Below are 12477 nucleotides of genomic sequence, written 5' to 3' on the forward strand. Positions count from 1 at the left end.
GAGCCCATTGCTCCTTGTTCTGCCACCTGCCCCACTGAGAACAGCCTCCCTCTAGAACCCCCCTGCAGGAAGTTGAAGTCTTCTATCAAATCCCCCCTCATCTGCAGACTAAACACGTCCAAATCCCTCAGCCTTTCCTCATAAGACAAGTGCTCCAACCCCCTCATCATTTTGGTTGCCCTCCACTGGACTCTCTCCAACACGTCCACATCCTTTCTGTAGTGGGGGGGGGCCCAGAACTGGACACAATACTCCAGATGTGGCCTCACCAGTGCAGAATAAAGGGGAATAATCACTTCTCTGGATCTGCTGGAAATGCTCCTCCTAATTCACCCTAATATGCCATTAGCCTTCTTGGCTACAAGGGCGCCCTGTTGACTCATCTCCAGTATCTCATCCACTGTAACCTCCAGATCCTTTTCTGCAGCACTGCTGCTTAGCCAGTTGGTCCCCAGCCTGTAACTACGCTTGGATTCTTCCATCCTAACAGCAGGACTCTGCACTTGTTCTGTTGAACCTCATCAAATTTCTTGTGGCCCAATCCTCCAATGTGTCTAGGTCACTCTGGACCCTTCCCTGCCCTCCAGTGTATCTACCTCTCTCCCTAGCTTAGTGTCATCCACAAACTTGCTGAGGGTGCAATCCATCCCCTCATCCAGGTCAGTAATGAAGATGAACAAAAACGGCTCCAGAACTGATCGTTGGGGCACTCCGCTAGAAACTGACCGCCAACCAGACACAGCGCCTTTGATGATTGTCAGCACCTGTTGGGCCTGACAATCTAGCCAGCTTTCTATCCACCTTACAGTCCATTTACCTAATCCATACTCCCTTCACTTGCTGGCAAGAATATTGTGGGAGACCGTATCAAGAGCCTTGCTAAAGTCAAGGCATATCACATCCACTGACTTTCCCACAGAGCCAGTTACCTCATGACAGAAGCTAATCAGATTGGCCAGGCACGACTTGCCCTTGGTGAATCCATGTTGACTATTCCTGATCACTTTCCCCTCTTCCAAGTGCTTCAAAATGGATTCCTTGAGGATCCCTCCATGATTTTTCTGGGGACTGAGGTGAGGCTGACTGGTCTGTAGTTCCCTGGATCATCCTTCTTCCCTTGTTTAAAGGTGGGCACTACATTTACCTTTTTCCAATCATCCAGGATCTCTCCCGATCTCCATGAGTTTTCAGAGATAATGGCCAAAGGCTCTGCAATGACATCTGCCAACTCCCTCGGCACCCTTGGCTACATTCATTCCGGACCCATGGATTTGTGTACGTTTAGCTTTTCTAAATAGTTCCTAACCTGTTCTTTCTCCACTGAGGGCTGCCCACCTTTTCCACACTAGTGCAGTAGTCTGGGAGCTAAGCGTTTCTGTGAAGACAGGTGAAAAAAAAGCAGAGTCCTTCAGCTTTTCCCACATCATGTCACTAGGTTACCTCCCTCCTCCAGTAAGGGCCCGTCACCTTCCCCGCACACCCTTATTGTCAACATGCCTGGAGAAACAGTTTTTGTCCTCCGCAGCCCTTGCCAGCTGCAATTCCAGTTGTGCTTTGGCCTTCCTGATTACTCCCCTGCATGCTCAAGCAACAGACTTATCTTCCTCCCTAGTCATCTGACCAAGTTTCCACTTCTTGTCAGTTTGAACCTGGGACATCTCCCGCCCTTGGCTTATGAATCTAACAAGCATAACTCAGATGCTTGAGGCAAACTACCTCATGCAACCGATCAGTGTTAATGATACAAGCTGCTGGGTCTGTGCACCCTGGTTTGGTGCATGCATCACTCGTGTGAAGTTAGAAATAGGAGGGATGAGTACTGGTATTTTTTAATGTGCTACTGAGCCATTACTGGTGTCACCCCCCCCCCCCCAGGACTTGCTGATCAACTTCACAACTTGTCAACAGCCTTGTTTGTTTTGTAAGTCCAAAGGGGATTGGCCTAGTGAGACACGTGACCCTCTCACCACTATTGAACCTGGTACATTGCCTCAGCAGGGGGAAACGTAAAACAAGATTCCCAGCCCGGCAGAAAGTCCATGTAAGCAACAGGACGCTCTCAGCCCTTTGTCTTGGGCTGGCCAGCCCCACAGCCTGGCGCACGGCAGGGCTCAGAGAGGGCTAGAGGGGACGAGTTTGCTCCCCAGGATCAGAAGCTGCTTCCAACGTGCTTCCTAATGGCTCGAACTAGCTCAAGGTTTCATTTTAATGGAGTAACTTGTTTTGATCTGTTTCCACTTGCACCCACCAATCCTACGGAGCGTCCTTAATGAAGCCACTCGTCCACCGGCAGGCCTGGGGGGACTACTTGGCCCCAGGGGCAGTACTCATTGTGCACCTCTCTCCGATACATGCCCTTGGCCGAAGAGCTGTGTGAAACTTTTCCACAGATTTAGTTGTGGGGGGCTGGTCCCGTTTGGGGATCTCCTGGGTGCTGAGCCCTTGCAGCCGGGCTAGTTCAGTGTCTGTGTCCACCGGCCTAGTTAAAAGCAGGACCCTCTAGTGTCCCCCACTGAGCCCCGGCCCCTCAGTTGGCAGCTGAACATCGTCACTGGGGGAGAAACAAACCAAACAGGCCCCAAGAACTGCCCCGTCCAGAAGGGAAACCAGCCCGTCCTAAGCCCACTCCACTAGAGCAATGGCTCAGGCTGCCAGCCTGCAGCTGCCTGTACAATTAACCGATCAGCCCTGTCGACTGCACACGCAAGCCCCTACTGCCTCTAACAGGCATAAAAGCCAGTTCCCCCCAGCACCAAACACCCCCCACAGCCCTCCCTCTATTATCCCACAGGGCAGCTGCTGTCCATGGGGAGCGCAGCCCCTCCCACCCCCTGACAAAGGCCACTTCCCCCCCCCCCCACCGCCTCTGGTTTTTGAACTGGCTGCCACTCCACACTGCTCCTTCTCTATCAGCGGCGTGGCGTGGCGTGGCATGGCAGGGGGCTCCTCGGCCGTGCACTGGCTGCCCGCCCCACCCGCAGCACTAGCCAATAGGTGGTTACATGACTATTCAATTACCTGCTATCTGCCCTCCCCATTGCAACTTACTGCTCCCATTCCGGCATCTGGCTGCCTTGTGTATCCCCACGGTTCACCTCACCGCACTACTGGATTACAAAAACCAGACAGTGCCCAGTGTCACTGCTCCCCAGTGCGGACTCTCCATGTTGCAGGGTTAGAAACCAGACCCCTCGGCAGAGCTGTTGTGCTGAGAGTTCAGGGTACGGCTGTGACGTAGTGGGGGTACTTGCTGGGATGTGGTGACCCCTGCTGTCTGGAGCAAGACCCAGCAGGGAAAGCCTCACTCTGCAAAGGTAGTGCCAAACTTGTTGAACCAGTGGCCAGACACCCCCCATGGAGAGGAACAAAGGGAGGCGGATGCTGCCCTGGCTGGGGGGCAGGGCTGGAAGAGGGTTAGTTAGTTCCTGGCTGGAAGGCAGGGAATAAGGAGCTGGGGAGGGGGCTGGGACTCCCCTATCTCAAGGGGGGCATTGAGGCCTCTTAGCCCCAGTTCCTGTAACCAGATTACATCTGTGCTGCGCTGTGCTGGAGGAGCAATAAATCACCCTCAACTCCACTGGCTGGTGCAGTCTGTTTGTGCCATTTCGGGGTGCAGGAGACGGGGAACCCCCAACGCGCCGTCACGACGGCCCATGGAGATGACTGTATGAGAGAGTTTGGGCTGTTCTGACGTCAAGGGTGAGTGTGCATGCGCTGTACAGCTAGCCAGCCAGCCGCGTGAGCCGCTGCGCTAAAGGGACGGACGACTGGAGAAGAGCTAATATGATGCCATGTTTTTGAAGAAGGCTCCAGTGCTGATCCTGGCGCTTACAGGCCAGACTTCAGGACCAGGCCAACGCACTGAAACGATGTTAAAGAACAAGCCTGAGTGGGGGAGCCGTGTGAGTCTACCTGCAAAAAACAAGAGGCCTGGGACCTTAAAGACTAACAGATTATTTGGGCATAAACTGAGCTCATGTCCAAATTCATTTGTTAATGTGAAGGTGCCCCAGGCCTCCTTGTTTTTATAGTAAAGAAGAAAATTATCAAACAGATGGACATGATGCTGGGGATGAGGCAACAGGGTTTTTGTAAAGGGAAGCATCCCCACCAATCTCTAGCTAGAAGAAAAAGTGGACACAGCAACATCCAAATGCCAGCGGGGGAGGGACGTTAACCTGCTTGGGGACACAGGTCCAGACTTGCAAGTTGCCAGTCTCAGACAGGACCACTTCAAACACGCACTGCAGAGAAACTGCTGAGCTGGAATCCGTTTGCTAGCGCGACGTCCTGAACCTAGCTCTGAGCACCCGCATGGAGAGGTTCTTGCATTACAGTAGGGAATTCCCCATTCAAGCACCATCCCCTTTCACCACAGCTAGAGAGGAGCCACATCTCTTCGGAGTTAGTTAGCTGTGTTCATGCCCATCTCCTGCCCCCCTTCAGCATCTGAGGAAGCGAGTTAAGCTTATGCTCCAATACCCGCTACATGCCTTAGTCTTTGCAGTGCCACCGACTCCTTTTTGCTTTGCTGAAACAGACTAACAGCGACCTCTGAGCCCTAACCGCCTAGGAGTTGTTGGAGGGAGTCATCCACCCTGTGGACCAGGGGATCCAGTGGCTAGTGTACTTTGATTTCCAGAAAGGGTTTGACAAGGTCTCACCAATTTGGCTCTCAGGCAAAGGAAACTCCTGGGAGGAGGGGGAAGGTCCTTTCATGGACAGATTACTGGCTAAAAGCCAGGAAACGAAGGGTAGGAGTAAATGCCCCGTTTTCAGAATGGAGAGAGGTAACTAGTGGTGGTCCCCAGAGGTCTGCTCAGTCCTATTCAACATTCATAAGCAAGCTGGGAAAAGGGGTAGAGAGGTGGCAGAATCTGCCGATACAAAATTACTCAAGATAGTTAACTCCAAAACAAACTGCAAAGCTACAAAAGGGTCTCACAAAACAGCTGACTGGGCAACCAAGTGGCAGATGAAATTCAATGTTGATAAATGCAAAGTAATGCCCACTGGAAAACAATCCCAACCCTACATAGCAAATGGTCTCAATTAGCTACTGCCACTCGAAGATCTTGGTCATTGTGTCTAGCTCCCTGAAAACATCCCCTCAACGTGCAGTGGCAGTCAAAAAAAGCTATGAGAATCCAAACACTAGGACTGGAGAGTCTTCGAGTCCAGTCCCCACCCTCCCGGCAGGACCCAGCACCGTCTAGAGTAGGCCATCCCTGACAGGCGTCTGTCCAACCTACTCAAATCTCTCCAGGGATGGGGATTGCACAACCTTGCAGGCAACTTATTCCAGCATTTCACCCCCCGGCAGGCAGGAACTTTTTCCTAATGTCCAACCTAAACCTCCCTGGCTGCAGCTTCAGCCCCTTGCTGCTCGTCCTGTCTCCAGAGGCCAAGGAAAGCCCTTTTGGAGAACAAGCCTCCTTCCTGTGACACTCTTTTAGATACTTGAAAACCGCTCACGTCCCCTCTCAGTCTGCTCCTTTCCAAACTAAACGAGCCCAATTCTTGCAGTCTTCCCTCCTAGCTCGTGTTCTCCAGGCCTCTCCTCATTCTTGTTGCTTTTCTCTGGACCCTCTTCAATGTCTCCACATCTTTCCTGACGTGCGGTGCCCAGAACTGGACACAACTCTCCAGCTGAGGCCTAACCAGCACAGAGGAGAGCGGAAGAATGGCTCCTCCTGTCTGGCTCACAGCACTCCTGTTAATGCAGCCCAGAAAGAGGTTTGCTTTTTCTACAACAGTATCACACTGTTGACTCATTTAGCTTGTGCTCCATGACGACCCCTAGATCCCTTTCTGCAGTACTCCCACCTAGACAATCCGTTCTCATTTGGTGTGAAAGATTGTTCCTTCCTAAGCGGACTCCTTTGCATTTGTCCTTAATACACTTCATCCTATTACCTCAGACCATTTCTCCACTTTGTCCTGATCATTTTGAATTGACTCTATCCTCCAAAGCACTTGCAACCCCTCCCAGCTTGGTAGCATCTGCAAACTAAATAAGCATTCTCTCTATACCAATATCTAAATCATTGATGAAGATAGTGAACAGAACCGGTCCCAACAGAGACCCCAGCAGAAACCCACCTGTTATGCCCTTCCGGCAGGATTGTGAACAGTTAACTACTCTGAGAATGGTTATCCAGCCAGTTCTGCACCCACCTTACAGTAGCCCCATCTAGGTTGTATTTGCTTAGTTTATTGATGAGATCGCAAGACCATATCAAATGCCTTACTAAAGTCTAGGTATACCGCATCCACCACTTCTCCCTTATCCACAAGGCTTGTTATCCTATCAAAGAAAGCTATTAGATTGGTTTGACATTTGTCCTTTACAAATCCATACTGGCTGTTACCTATCACCTTATCGTCCAGGTGTTTGCAGATGAATTCCTTAATTACCTGCTCCATTATCTTTCCTGGCACAGATGTTAAACTGACTGGTCTGTAGTTTCCTGGGTTGTTCTTATTCCCCTTTTTATAGATGGGCACTAGATTTGCCCTTTTCCAGTCTTCTGGAATCTTTCCCGACTTCGAGGCCTGTTCAAAGATGATCGCTAAAGGCTCAGATACCTCCTCTATCAGCTCCCTGAGTACTCTGGGATGCATTTCATCAGCGCCCCCCCCCCCCCATCTTCGAAACCTACCCCATTCCCACTAGCATTCACTATCTTAGGCATTCCTTCATCAGACTTTTTGGTCTCAGAAGTCATTAAGCACCTCTGCCAGAATGATGGGAACTTTGAGGAAAGGGTTAGATAAGACGACTGAAGTATAGTGCTGCTACATAAGTCTGCCAGAGGACGTATAATGGGTTAAAGAAAACCTAAATAAAGTCCTGGAGGTTGGGTCCGTGGATGGCTGCTAGCCAGGCTGGGCAGGGCTGGGAATGGGTGACAGGGGAGGGGTCACTTGTTCTCTTCATACCCTCTGAAACACCTGGCTGGCCAATGGAGCGGCACGATTTCTGTCCCCATCACAGTCCCAGGGCAGTCTGGCACCACAAACCCCTCACTACCACTCCTGAGCCCCCCTTCCACTGTGGACCCCTTGGCCCCACCCCATCAGCACACCAACAGAATTCATTCTGCGCATGGGAAAAGGACCTTTGGCTGGACCCAGCGTGGTTGTGATATTCAAGGCAGAGGGCACCTACCGCAGGTGACGTCAGTGGCAGAGCTGGAGTGGAAGGCAAGAATTCCAAGTGCTGCCAGCACCCTGTCATCCCCCCAAACAACTCAGCACCGGAGACCTCCCTGCTCCCAGGAGCTGGCTCCCCCCAAGTGCACCTCCCGGCCGGCTGGCAGCAGGGGCTGCCCTTGGTCTCCCTGAGCACACGGGTTGAGGTTGTCTTATGGGAGCAGCTGCTGCTGGAGACGAACCATAAGGTGGGTGCATAATTGGCTGGATAACCGTAGTCAGAGAGTTGTTGTTAACGGTTCTAAATCCTGCTGGAAAGGGATAACAAGTGGAGTTCCTCAAGGGTCTGTTTTGGGACCCGTACTGTTCAATATCTTCATCAATGATGTAGATATTGGGATAGAGAGTACGCTTATTAAGTTTGCAGATGATACCAAACTGGGTGGGGTTGCGACTTCTTTGGAGGATAGGGACATAATTCAAAATGACCTTAGCAAGTTAGAGAAATGGTCAGAGGTAAACAGGATGAGGTTTAATAAAGAGAAATGCAAAGTGCTCCACTTAGGAAGGAACAATCAGTTCCATCCATACAAGATGGGAAGCGACTGTCTAGGAAGGAGCATGGCGGAAAGGGATCTAGGGGTCATAGTGGACCACAAGTTGAACATGAGTCAACAGTGTGATGCTGTTGCAAAAAAAGCAAATATGATTCTAGGTTGTATCAACAGGTGTGTTGTAAGCAAAACTCATGAAGTCATTCTGCCGCTCTACTCTGCACTAGTTGGGCCTCAGCTGGAGTACTGTGTCCAGTTCTGGGCGCCACATTTCAAGAAAGATGTGGAGAAATTGGAAAGGGTACAGAGAAGAGCGACAAGAATGATTAAAGGTTTAGAGAACATGACCTATGAAGCCAGGCTTCATGAACTGGGCTTGTTTAGTTTGGAAAAAAGAAGATTAAGGGGGGACATGATAGCGGTTTTCAAATATCTAAAAGGGTGTCACAAGGAGGAAGGAGAAAATTTGTTCCTCTTGGCTTCTGAGGACAGGACAAGGAGTAATGGGCTTAAAGTGCAGCAGGGGAGGTTTAGATTGGACATTAGGAAAAAATTCCTAACTGTCAGGGTGGTCAAATATTGGAATAAATTGCCCAGGGAGGTGGTGGAATCTCCCTCTCTGGAGATATTTAAGAACAGGTTAGATAGACATCTGTCAGGGATGGTGTAGACGGAGCTTGGTCCTGCCTTGAGGGCGGGGGGCTGGACTCGATGACCTCTCGAGGTCCCTTCCAGTCCTATTATTCTATGATTCGTGAGCTCGCCAAGGGCTCTGAGCCCGAGCTCCCTGATGCAGCCCGGCCGGCACAGGCCCCCCCCTTACTCCGGCACCTGGGTGTGGCTGCTCAGGTCACGCCGAGGGAATAGCTCCCACCAGCCCCCGCAGCCATGGAGGGACTCACTTACTCTGCTCCAAGGGTCAGAGGAAACCTCAGGCCAGAGCAGGGTACGAGCCCGGCTCTCGAGCTCCACCCTGTGGCTGCCTAGAGAGCAGCAGGACAGCTAGGCCAGAGGAGGGTTAAGCAGGTCCCAGGACCAGCTCCGGGAGGCTCCTGGGGCAGGAAGGGCAGAGGGAGTATCCCAGATGGGTCCCCTCTTACTCTCCAGGGGGCAGCAGCTACCAAGAGCAACCCCATTATGCCCAGAGACCAGCCAGACCCAGCTGCACCAAGCCCAGGAAGCAAGAAAGGGCTGGAGGCACCACACGCACAGCTATTTGGGTGTGCACACCCAGCGCCCCGGGCACCCCCACACCACAACACAGCCCCTGCCACACATGCCCAGCGCCCCGGGCACCCCCACACCACAACACAGCCCCTGCCACACGTGCCCAGCGCGCACCCACAACACAGCCCCTGCCACACGTGCCCAGCGCCCCGGGCACCCCCACACCACAACACAGCCCCTGCCACACGTGCCCAGCGCCCCGGGCACCCCCACACCACAGCCCCTGCCACACGCGCCCCGGGCGCCCCCACACCACAGCCCCTGCCACACGCGCCCCGGGCGCCCCCACACCACAACACAGCCCCTGCCACACGTGCCCAGCGCCCCGGGCGCCCCCACACCACAACACAGCCCCTGCCACACGTGCCCAGCGCCCCGGGCGCCCCCACACCACAACACAGCCCCTGCCACACGTGCCCAGCGCCCCGGGCGCCCCCACACCACAGCCCCTGCCACACGCGCCCCGGGCGCCCCCACACCACAACACAGCCCCTGCCACACGTGCCCAGCGCCCCGGGCGCCCCCACACCACAACACAGCCCCTGCCACACGTGCCCAGCGCCCCGGGCGCCCCCACACCACAACACAGCCCCTGCCACACGAGCCCAGCGCGCACCCACAACACACTCAGGCAGCGCTGGGGAGGGGAGACAAGGACGCACGTAGAACAAAGTTCTCTTGTGACGATGGATGGGCACCATCAGCCCGTGTTCCAGCAGGCCTGCCCTGCCCCAGAGAGCGTAGCAGACGCACGAGTCCCCTTAGGACAGATGCTCGCAGGCGGCCGTGGCCACCGCATCAGGCAGTTTGTTCTGCAAGGGCCAGCTGTGGGCGTGTTTACTGCCCTGGGACCAGCCCCCTTGCCAGCCCAACTGCAGTTCTGTCGGTCCAGCGAGGCCAGAACGGAGGAACCGCCCTGCCTCCCAGCTCCCCACAGGAAGGTCAGGCCGAACGCCCAGGGTGCTCAGCACTGCCACTTAGCACAGCACGACAGCTGGGAAAACATAGGGCAGAAAGGGGCTGCGCTGTCACAGGCCAATCCTCCCCCGGCACCACCTCATCACCATCTGCTCACCTTAGTCACAAGGCGCAGAAGAGACGGCTGCTCCACAGACCCCAGCCAGCATCCAGGGGCTGGGCACTAGGCTGTTTGCCCCCAGCGCCAGCCCTCAGGAGGCCTCCCGCTAGCCCCTTCAGCACTGTTCTATGCTGCACTCGCAGCCGGGTCTCCGCTACTGGGGGCTCAGGGTTCCTCCTCTCGGTTGCCGGAAAGCGCTGAGCAGAGCCCTGTGTAAATGCACCGTGCCCGCTCCCACCGCCGCCCCTAGCAGCCGGGTCTCCGCTACAGGGGGCTCAGGGTTCCTCCTCTCGGTTGCCGGAAAGCGCTGAGCAGAGCCCTGTGTAAACGCACCGTGCCCGCTCCCACCGCCGCCCCTAGCAGCCGGGTCTCCGCTACAGGGGGCTCAGGGTTCCTCCTCTCGGTTGCCGGAAAGCGCTGAGCAGAGCCCTGTGTAAACGCACCGTGCCCGCTCCCACCGCCGCCCCTAGCAGCCGGGTCTCCGCTACAGGGGGCTCAGGGTTCCTCCTCAGTTGCCAGAAAGCGCTGAGCAGAGCAGAGCCCTGTGTAAACGCACCGTGCCCGCTCCCACCGCCGCCCCTAGCAGCCGGGTCTCCGCTACAGGGGGCTCAGGGTTCCTCCTCTCGGTTGCCGGAAAGCGCTGAGCAGAGCAGAGCCCTGTGTAAACGCACCGTGCCCGCTCCCACCGCCGCCCCTAGCAGCTGGGTCTCCGCTACTGGGGGCTCAGGGTTCCTCCTCAGTTGCCAGAAAGCGCTGAGCAGAGCAGAGCCCTGTGTAAACGCACCGTGCCCGCTCCCACCGCCGCCCCTAGCAGCTGGGTCTCCGCTACTGGGGGCTCAGGGTTCCTCCTCAGTTGCCAGAAAGCGCTGAGCAGAGCAGAGCCCTGTGTAAACGCACCGTGCCCGCTCCCACCGCCGCCCCTAGCAGCTGGGTCTCCGCTACTGGGGGCTCAGGGTTCCTCCTCTCGGTTGCCGGAAAGCGCTGAGCAGAGCAGAGCCCTGTGTAAACGCACCGTGCCCGCTCCCACCGCCGCCCCTAGCAGCCGGGTCTCCGCTACTGGGGGCTCAGGGTTCCTCTCCTCAGTTGCCAGAAAGCGCTGAGCAGAGCAGAGCCCTGTGTAAACGCACCGTGCCCGCTCCCACCGCCGCCCCTAGCAGCCGGGTCTCCGCTACTGGGGGCTCAGGGTTCCTCCTCTCGGTTGCCGGAAAGCGCTGAGCAGAGCAGAGCCCTGTGTAAACGCACCGTGCCCGCTCCCACCGCCGCCCCTAGCAGCCGGGTCTCCGCTACTGGGGGCTCAGGGTTCCTCCTCTCGGTTGCCGGAAAGCGCTGAGCAGAGCAGAGCCCTGTGTAAACGCACCGTGCCCGCTCCCACCGCCGCCCCTAGCAGCCGGGTCTCCGCTACTGGGGGCTCAGGGTTCCTCCTCTCGGTTGCCGGAAAGCGCTGAGCAGAGCCCTGTGTAAACGCACCGTGCCCGCTCCCACCGCCGCCCCTAGCAGCCGGGTCTCCGCTACTGGGGGCTCAGGGTTCCTCCTCAGTTGCCAGAAAGCGCTGAGCAGAGCAGAGCCCTGTGTAAACGCACCGTGCCCGCTCCCACCGCCGCCCCTAGCAGCTGGGTCTCCGCTACTGGGGGCTCAGGGTTCCTCCTCAGTTGCCAGAAAGCGCTGAGCAGAGCAGAGCCCTGTGTAAACGCACCGTGCCCGCTCCCACCGCCGCCCCTAGCAGCCGGGTCTCCGCTACTGGGGGCTCAGGGTTCCTCCTCTCGGTTGCCGGAAAGCGCTGAGCAGAGCAGAGCCCTGTGTAAACGCACCGTGCCCGCTCCCACCGCCGCCCCTAGCAGCCGGGTCTCCGCTACTGGGGGCTCAGGGTTCCTCCTCTCGGTTGCCGGAAAGCGCTGAGCAGAGCAGAGCCCTGTGTAAACGCACCGTGCCCGCTCCCACCGCCGCCCCTAGCAGCCGGGTCTCCGCTACTGGGGGCTCAGGGTTCCTCCTCTCGGTTGCCGGAAAGCGCTGAGCAGAGCAGAGCCCTGTGTAAACGCACCGTGCCCGCTCCCACCGCCGCCCCTAGCAGCCGGGTCTCCGCTACTGGGGGCTCAGGGTTCCTCCTCTCGGTTGCCGGAAAGCGCTGAGCAGAGCAGAGCCCTGTGTAAACGCACCGTGCCCGCTCCCACCGCCGCCCCTAGCAGCCGGGTCTCCGCTACTGGGGGCTCAGGGTTCCTCCTCTCGGTTGCCGGAAAGCGCTGAGCAGAGCAGAGCCCTGTGTAAACGCACCGTGCCCGCTCCCACCGCCGCCCCTAGCAGCCGGGTCTCCGCTACAGGGGGCTCAGGGTTCCTCCTCTCAGTTGCCAGAAAGCGCTGAGCAGAGCAGAGCCCTGTGTAAACGCACCGTGCCCGCTCCCACCGCCGCCCCTAGCAGCTGGGTCTCCGCTACTGGGGGCTCAGGGTTCCTCCTCTCGGTTGCCGGAA

Source organism: Pelodiscus sinensis, chromosome 20 (assembly GCF_049634645.1).
Source record: "Pelodiscus sinensis isolate JC-2024 chromosome 20, ASM4963464v1, whole genome shotgun sequence".
NCBI lineage: Eukaryota > Metazoa > Chordata > Testudines > Trionychidae > Pelodiscus > Pelodiscus sinensis.